The sequence below is a fragment of the Orcinus orca genome, chromosome 19 (genome assembly GCF_937001465.1).
Source record: "Orcinus orca chromosome 19, mOrcOrc1.1, whole genome shotgun sequence".
Taxonomy (NCBI): Eukaryota; Metazoa; Chordata; class Mammalia; order Artiodactyla; family Delphinidae; genus Orcinus; species Orcinus orca.
The window spans coordinates 13,963,503-13,971,858 of NC_064577.1; the positions used below are offsets into that span (position 1 = coordinate 13,963,503).

Here is an 8,356-nt window from a genome sequence, read left to right on the forward strand (position 1 = left end):
GCCTCGTGGCCGGTGGTGGGCGGGCGCCTCCTCTAGGGTGCCTGTGAGGGAATGTGTTTGTGGCCGTCACTAGGGGTTGAACCTGGGGTTGAACTTGACTCACCGGAAACTGGACAATGGGTGAGAGACAGATTTGAAGCCGGGCGCCTGAGCCGGGAAGCCAGGTGGCAGCAGGTTACACCGGAGGGACCGAGCGGCGAGGCGACGGAGTCGGAATCCGAGTTGGTAGAATTGGAAGGAGATCACTACGGATAAAAGGAGAAGAGGGGAAGGTGAGAGGAGCAGGCCCCGTCGCTTGTGCGTGCAAAGGGGAGGCTGGCCCAGGGTACCAGCTCTCCTGAAATCGAGATGGGCCAGGCTGAGGAGTCTACACTCGTTTACTCAGTCAACAGACATTAGTGGGAGGCTGCCACGTTCCACACAATGTGCCAGATACCTACAAAATTCATTTGGGACAAGCTTCTGCTCTGCTGGTACCAGTGGACCTGGGTGCTGAAGGAAACTGACCTTGAACTGATGGCCTAGAAGTAAAAGAAAGCTTTCTTTGTTCGCCTACTCTATAGGAAAACTTAAATTCCATTTCCTACACTGTAAATAGCCGAACCCTTTAATCTCTCTGTATACTCCTAATTGCCTGCCCTTACATCCTGCTCAGTAACCTTCCATGGCTCCCTATTACCTTTTACATTAAACTTAGACTTCTCAGCCTGTGCATTTCAGGCCCTCCACAATACCTCCCCCACCCTCATCTCTCACTGTGCTTCCGTAGATACCCTTTACAAAACCAGCCCAGCTGGGCTACGAGAGCCTTAAGATCTCTTTCCACACTTTGAATCAGTGGTTCTCATTAGAGTCACCTGAGTAATATTAAATGCTCATGGCCAGGCCCACCCTAGCTTTGAGAATCACCGTTGAGCCAAATTCTGCCTTTAAGCCGTCTGCCCTAGCAGCCTCAGCCTGGCCTCTGGCCATGGGCAAGTTGACAAACGCAGATTGTTTATCATATTCCATCAATTGCAAATTCACAAACCCTTGCTTGTCTACAATCATGGGGAAACAAACTCTTGACCACGGTCACCACTAAGAGTCCCTTAAAGCAGAGCTGCAAAATTTGATACAGAAAACAGTCACTAAAAGTAACTGACCAGGGCTTCCCTGGTGGTGCAGTGGTTAAGAATCCGCCTGTCAATGCAGGGGACACGGGTTCAAGCCCTAGTCTGGGAAGATTCCACATGCCACGGAGCAACTAAGCCCATGCGCCACAACTACTGAGCCTGCACTCTGGAGCCCGCGATCCACAACTACTGAGCCTGCGTGCCACAACTACTGAAGCCCGCATGCCTAGAGCCCATGCTCTGCAACAAGAGAAGCCACCTCAATGAGAAACCCTCGCACCGCAACGGAAGCTGGAGAAAGCCCGCGCACAGCAACGAAGACCAAATGCAACCAAATATAAAATAAAATAAAAAATTAATTTTTTAAAAAAGTAACTGACCTAATCAAAGTCTTAAACGGGACTAAAATGCCCTATATCAGGGGCATTTGTGCAGGCTGACCTGAGGTTTCATATCTGATGATATGGCCCAGTTCAAGTTAGGATGGCTGGTCCAGAGCCTTCCTGCAATCCAGACTCCTCTGGGGTACCTGTAAACAACCTGTGATCCAGTCTGGACTTGTGAAATTTCAGCTGACACAGCATGCCATACACTTCAGTTCCAAATGACCGGCCCCAAACAGTTCTGCAGCACCAAAATTGATCATGGCTGTCAACTTCTTCAGTTCTCTCATTTTATTCCTGTAGTCCTATGAGCTGGTGTAGAAAAACTACAACTACTGGGGCTTCCCTGGTGGCGCAGTGGTTGAGAGTCCGCCTGCCAATGCAGGGGACGCGGGTTCGTGCCCCGGTCCGGGAAGATCCCACATGCCGCGGAGCGGCTGCGCCTGTGAGCCATGGCCGCTGAGCCTGCGCGTCCGGAGCCTGTGCTCCGCGACGGGAGAGGCCACAGCGGTGAGAGGCCCGCGTACCACAAAAAAAAAAAAAAAAAAAAAAAAACTACAAGTACTACTTTTTCCAAGTAGAAAAACTGGGCTCAGAGGGCATGACTTGCCCACCATTATATGGCTGGTCAACAGCAGAAGTCAGACCTGGCTTACTGTACATGGAGCACTGCTTCCTCTGGTCCACTCTGCCAGAGTCAGAAAATGCATTGTGGCTCATCCACAAATAGCATCTTAAAGGACTCTCTGGTGATACCCAATGTCACTCTCGATACAAGTAAGACTGCACTAGCAGTCAGTGGAACTCCTGTCCCTGATCTCAGATAAATCCCCTGACACCTCTGGGTCTATTTCCCCATCTGTGATTGGAGACTGAATCCAATAGCTGGACTATAGGACTTGAGGTGGTTAAATGTGTAGGCTCTGGACTCCCTGTATCCAAAGTTCAGTTCTGCCATTTTCTAGCTGCGTGCCCTTGGGCAATGTACTTAACCTCTTTGAGCCTCGTTTTCCTCATCATTAGAAGATGATAGTAGTATTTCTATCATAGAGTTATTAAGAGGATTGAGTGAGTAAAAATGTAAACTGTTTAGAGCAATGGCTGGCACATTAAGTACTCAAATATTAGCAGTCATTATTATCTACCTGGCCCAATGGTCCTGGTTAGTTATTATCCAACACTTCTTTTTGAACTAAGATTTCCAGGGCAGTAATAGAAGTGGAAACCCTTACATCTTTGGAATGCCAAAAATTTTAAAGGAACACACTCTGGGTTTCTGTTTTCTCCCAAGACCTTGAAGGAAAGATGAGTTTCTCCCTTATCTATTTTCCTCCTTGCTTTCCTCCCCCACCCAAATCTTCTGTTATTATCTTGAACTTGTATTTAAATCTCTAATTATCTAACTTCTTTGATAACTAAGTCTTACATTACTGATTAGATGCTTAGTAACTCAGGGGAAGGATACCATGTTTGTTTTAAATTTCCGTCTATCCCTCCTAAAGCCTAACATTGCAAAAAGTAGGCATTCAGTACTTCCTCAATTCGTTTTGCACAGATAGTTTGGACCTTTGTGCAGATTCAGATTTTCCATATTGCCAAGTTACTCTATAAACACATGTGTTAGAACATCTGGATTAGACTGTGAACTCCCAAGATCAGGCTTTGCTCCCTTTGTCTTCGCTTTCTCTCAACACTGTGCACTTGATAGCTATGTGCTGGTGGATATCTCTTTTCTACTTGAGACAGTCTCACATGCCCTTGCACCCGCAGCCTATGGATGGCAGAGACATACAAGGATTTCAATTTCTTAAAAAATTAAACATAACTTGACCGTATGACCCAGCAATAGTCCTAGGTATCTACGTAAGAGAAATGAAGACAACCACACAAAAACTCGCAGGGAACATCCACAGCAGCACTATTTCTAAGAGCCAAACAGTGGAAATCATCCAAATGCCCATCAACTGATGAACAGAGGAGATGTGGTATACCCGTACAATGGACTACTCACTCAGCCACAAAAAGGAATGGAGTACTGATACAGGATGCATCTCAAAGACGCCCACCATGCCTAGTGAAAGAAGCCAGTATTGTGTGGTTGCATTTATGTAAAATGTCCAGAAAGGGCAAATCTATAGAGACAGCAAAGAGATTAGCAGTTGCCTGAGGATGGAAGTGGGAATAGGGAGTAAGCAAAGGGGCAGAAGGTTTCTTTCTAAAATTGGGCTGTGGTAATGGTTCTGCACAGTTCCAGAAATCATTGAATTGTACACTTAAAACAAGTAAATTTTTTGGTATGTAAATTATACTTCAGTAAAGCTGCTAACATAAACCAAAAAATAAACAAAAATATGCAAAGGCCTCATTCATTCAACAGGGATGCCCTGGGACTTCCCTCGTGGTCCAGTGGGTAGGACTCCATGCTCCCAATGCAGGGGACCCGGGTTCGATCCCTGGTCGGGAAACTAGATCCCTCATGCATACCGCAGCTAAGAAGTCTTCATGCCACAACTAAGACCCGGAGCAGCCAAAATAAATAATAAATAAATATTTTAAAAATTAAAAAAACAAAACAAGGATGCTCTTCCATACCCATGGGCCAGTTTATTCAGCAACGACCTGAAGAGCTATTAAGGCTGTGCTATCACATGGACAGTGTGTTGGGCCTGGGATAGAGAGACAAGTATGGAGCATATATAAAGAGTTCCTATCAATCAAGAAGAAAAAGATGGATGACGCAATAGAGGAAAGGGAAAAGACTTGAACAGGCATTTCATGAAAGAAGACATCCAAGTGGCCAATAACATTAAAAGGTGCTCAACTTCATCAATCATCAAAAAAAAGCAAATCAAAATCGAAAGGAAGTAACAATATACACTCACCAGGTGGTAAATATAAAAACAAAATAGAAAATACCAGGTATTATGAGGCTCTGAGGCACATGGGGTGCTCATGCACCGCTGAGAGGAGCCCGTTGGAAAACGCGATATTTAGCACAGCTGCAGGGAGCATCCTTTATGACTCATCCATTCCCCTCCCAGGTATAGAGCCAACTGAGAGCTGTGGTCATATGTTCATGGAAAGACATATACAACGTGCACAGCAGCACTATTCATAACAGCCCCAAACTGAAACAGCCCAGTGTCCATCTACAGTAGCCTGGGTAAAATGATGACACAGTTATACAATGGAAAACTTTACACTTCGAGAATGAACAAACTATTGCTACAGGTAAGTGAACCCCACAGATGCAATGTTGGCCAAAAAACCCACTAAAGAGTACATATAGCATGATTCCATTTATATGAAATTCCTAGCAGTCAGGAGAGTCGTTATTTGAGGGACGGGTATTGAGGGCGGGGATCTGGGCTCCTGGTTGATCTGGGTGTGGGTCACACAGGGCTACTCTCCAGGCTGTATACTTACCTGTGCACTCTTCTGTATGGACGCTATGCTTCAGTACAGTTGGTTAAAGAAGATAATATAGTCCCTGACCTCAAAGAATATATAGTGTCTTGATTCTAGAGCGATGTTCTCCAAACTTTATTGACTGTGCACCTCTATCAGTGAAACTCCCAAATATATGTATTTCTATTATTTATAAATTAAATACATGAACCATTAAACTAATGTACCTTATAATACACAAGATTAACATTTTTAAAGTTATATTAGGGGCTTCCCTGGCGGCGCAGTGGTTGAGAGTCCGCCTGCCGATGCAGGGGTCGCGGGTTCATGCCCCGGTCCAGGAAGATCCCACGTGCCGCAGAGCGGCTGGGCCCGTGAGCCATGGCCGCTGAGCCTGCGCGTCCGGAGCCTGTGCTCCGCAACGGGAGAGGCCACAACAGTGAGAGGCCCGCGTTCCACACACACACAAAAAAAGTTATATTAAAATATATATTATACACAATTAGAGATTCTAACATTGTCTTCCTGCATTGTAGTAGATGTTTTGTGCATTTCTTGGGAATCGGTGATCTTGAGAATCAGCTTTAAGAAGACACTGGGAAGGAAAAGAAAGTTAGTGTACAGAAAATAAGCATTTTGAAATCATGACTTTGGAAAAAAATAAATGGGCCCAGTTCTCTTGGAATCCGGGAAAAAGCTGGCATTGGGCCTACAAGGAAGAGAAAGCATTCAGAGTTCCATCTCTCCTCGCCCCACTTCTCCCATGTGCAGTCTGAGCCAGAGGTGCAGCCAGAGATTCTGAAACTTCAGTGTGTATAAGAATCACCAAGGGGACTTCCCTGGTGGTCCAGTGGGTAAGACTCTGCACTCCCAATGCAGGGGGCCCGGTTTTGATCCCTGGTCAGGGAACTAAGATCCCGCATGCCGCAAGGGAAGATCCCACAAAAAAAAAAGAGAGAAAGAAAGAAAGAAAGAAAAAAGAATCATGGAGGAGCATGTTAAAAGTGATGCCTATTCCTGGAGATTCTCATTTACTGGGTCTATGATAGGACCCAGAAATCTGTGTTTTTAATAAAACCTCTGTATTATTCTACCGGAGTCCTTACACCGTACTTTGAGAAACACCATCCTTAACACTAAGGTTGCCGGACATTTTCAGGTAGTCTTTGTACCACTGGAGAACGTTATAATTTATAAGTCGGAAGCGTTTGCATTTGCATCCTATTTGGCCAGACACCACCAATTAAAAAGATGTCGAGGGAAGCAGAAGCGGAGCCAGAGGCAGGCAGAAAATGGAAGGCAGAGACGTCATAGATAAACGAGGAGAGGAAGCCATTGTGGGGAATGGGAGAGACGGAGGCTATAGAATAAGAGAAAAGGGATGGGATAGAAGCGAGAAGGGGAGGGGGAGAGAGACCAGGGAGGGAGGACGGAAGAGAAAAGACAGCCCTGCTTTCCCTCACTCCGTCCACCACCCACATGCACCCACCCACCAGGCTCTGAAGGCAGAGCAGACTCTGGCCAGACCCCGCTTCCCTGGTGAAATTCATTTGCAAAAGAAGCATGAAGAGAAGAAAAGAGAAAGGGGAGGAGAGAGGAAAAGAAAGGCCACAGAGAAATCGTAAGTTGTGGGACCAAAAATAACATTTAGAAATAGAAGAAGTCCATCTTTATAGCGGTCCTTGGCAGGTGGGTGGCAAGGGAGTGTCTGCCCCATTCCCACAGGACCCTGGCGGCAGCTGGAAGTAAGGAAGTGATATTCCCCTTTGGGAGTAAATAACAACAAAATATGCACGGAGGAGCCCAGCAGAGAGAGGCAAAGCCACATTAAAGAGACAGCAAGCCTCCAGGGCCAAGACCCACCTCTAACGCGATGGCGGCTATTAACATATGTGAAGCCTGGAAAAATCCACCCAATGTGGGCTGGGCTCTCTGGAAGCTTAGAAAAGAAATTTGAGAGGTTTCTGAGAACTGCTGCCCCTCCTGGTCTCTGCTGCCTTTGAAGTACACAGACACACACACACACACACACACACACACACACACACGCACGCACGATAGGCTTTTGATTACCATCCAGCCTGCTTCTCTTACCCCAAAGATAAGCTAGACCCTAATTCCTTTTCCCTAGCAGCGTGGCTGAGGCTGGGGTTTTCATTTGGAGGTGCTGCCGCTCTTATCAAGGTGTGAAAATAGTTCTCCAAAGTCGCTTAGGCGGACACAAATCCCTGGGGAATCTTGAGCTTTGAAAAAATGCACCTCGCTGCTGGTTGTTGGTTTCCTCGTGGGAAAGGGGGCTGGCCTGGGAAAACTGTCAGGAATAGCACGTTTCTGGCTCAGAACAAAACCCCACCACGAGTCTCCATTCTTTTGAAGACTAAAAATAAATTCGGAATTAATCACAACAGAAAAGGAACAGTCTCTTCAATGACTATAATTATTAGGCTCATCCGAGTCCCAACTTTTTTGCTTACTAATTGCACGGCTGGGACAAGTGACTTCACCTCCCAGAAACTCCATTTCCTCATCTGCAGACGGCGGGAGTGGGAAATGGGGTGGGTGGTGATACCTGTTTCGGAAAATCATGGGAAGGATTGGCTCACAGGAGGCCATCTGGTGAATGTTTTCGGTCAAGGGTCCATCTCTAGCAAGTGTGCCCTGGGCTGGGTTCAGACTGGAAGAGACTTTACCCAAATTTGGGATTTGAGAAGGCAGAGAGTGGTGTGTGGAAACTTCTAGGCTTGGTGTCATAAGCAGGTGGAATTCATACTTATTTACTCTCTAGACTAATAAAAATTCCTTCCAGAACAACCTTGGGGAGGAAACAGAACACAGGTTTACATTCCTCCTGACTTCCCCAGCAGGATTTCCCAGTCAGGCAAATGCTCTCCTGTGGTCATCTGGAGGTCAGAGCCTGAGAAGTGTGAACTACTCTGTGAGGACCCTGGGTGCAGCCTGGAGATGGGGCAGGACTCAAACTGCTTCCTGAGAACCTTGTAGCAAACTGCCCTTCAGACCTGCCCATACCAGCATCTTGAGTGACAGCTAAGAAATGAAAGGGTACATGACAGGGGTCCTCTCTGGGTATTCAAAGTGATAAGAATGGTACAGGAATATCCAGATACTTCAGGAATCCATAATTCAACAAGAACTGAGCAAAATGGAATTTTGAACAAACAAGGCAAGAAATGCATGTACCATGTTAATTGTAGAAGGCGGGCTGCTTCAGCGGGGGTGGGGGTGGGGTGTCATTATTCTAGTCTCTCCTTTTTTATAAGTTTGAAAAGTTCCATAATAAAAAAGGAGGTACAGTCCCCGAGCCTCTTCCATATACCTAACTCTTAGGAAAGTCCTTCAGAATCTCAGTGAGTGCGTATTCACACCGTTTCCAAACAATTCTAACAAACTAATTTTCCTTCGCTAGTTTTTCAGTCCATAGTATATGGGACA

General features: G+C 46.1%; 1 long non-coding RNA gene across 1 annotated transcript; it reads right to left on the minus strand.

Annotated features, from left to right (window-relative positions):
- Positions 1-69: 69 nt before the first annotated feature.
- On the minus strand, positions 70-2,185 carry LOC125962120 (uncharacterized). Its single transcript, XR_007473561.1, has 3 exons — positions 2,055-2,185; positions 1,557-1,833; positions 70-245 (listed from the first exon to the last, which is right to left on the minus strand). It is a non-coding gene; the product is annotated as an uncharacterized LOC125962120 (long non-coding RNA).
- Between the last annotated feature and the right edge of the window lie 6,171 nt (positions 2,186-8,356).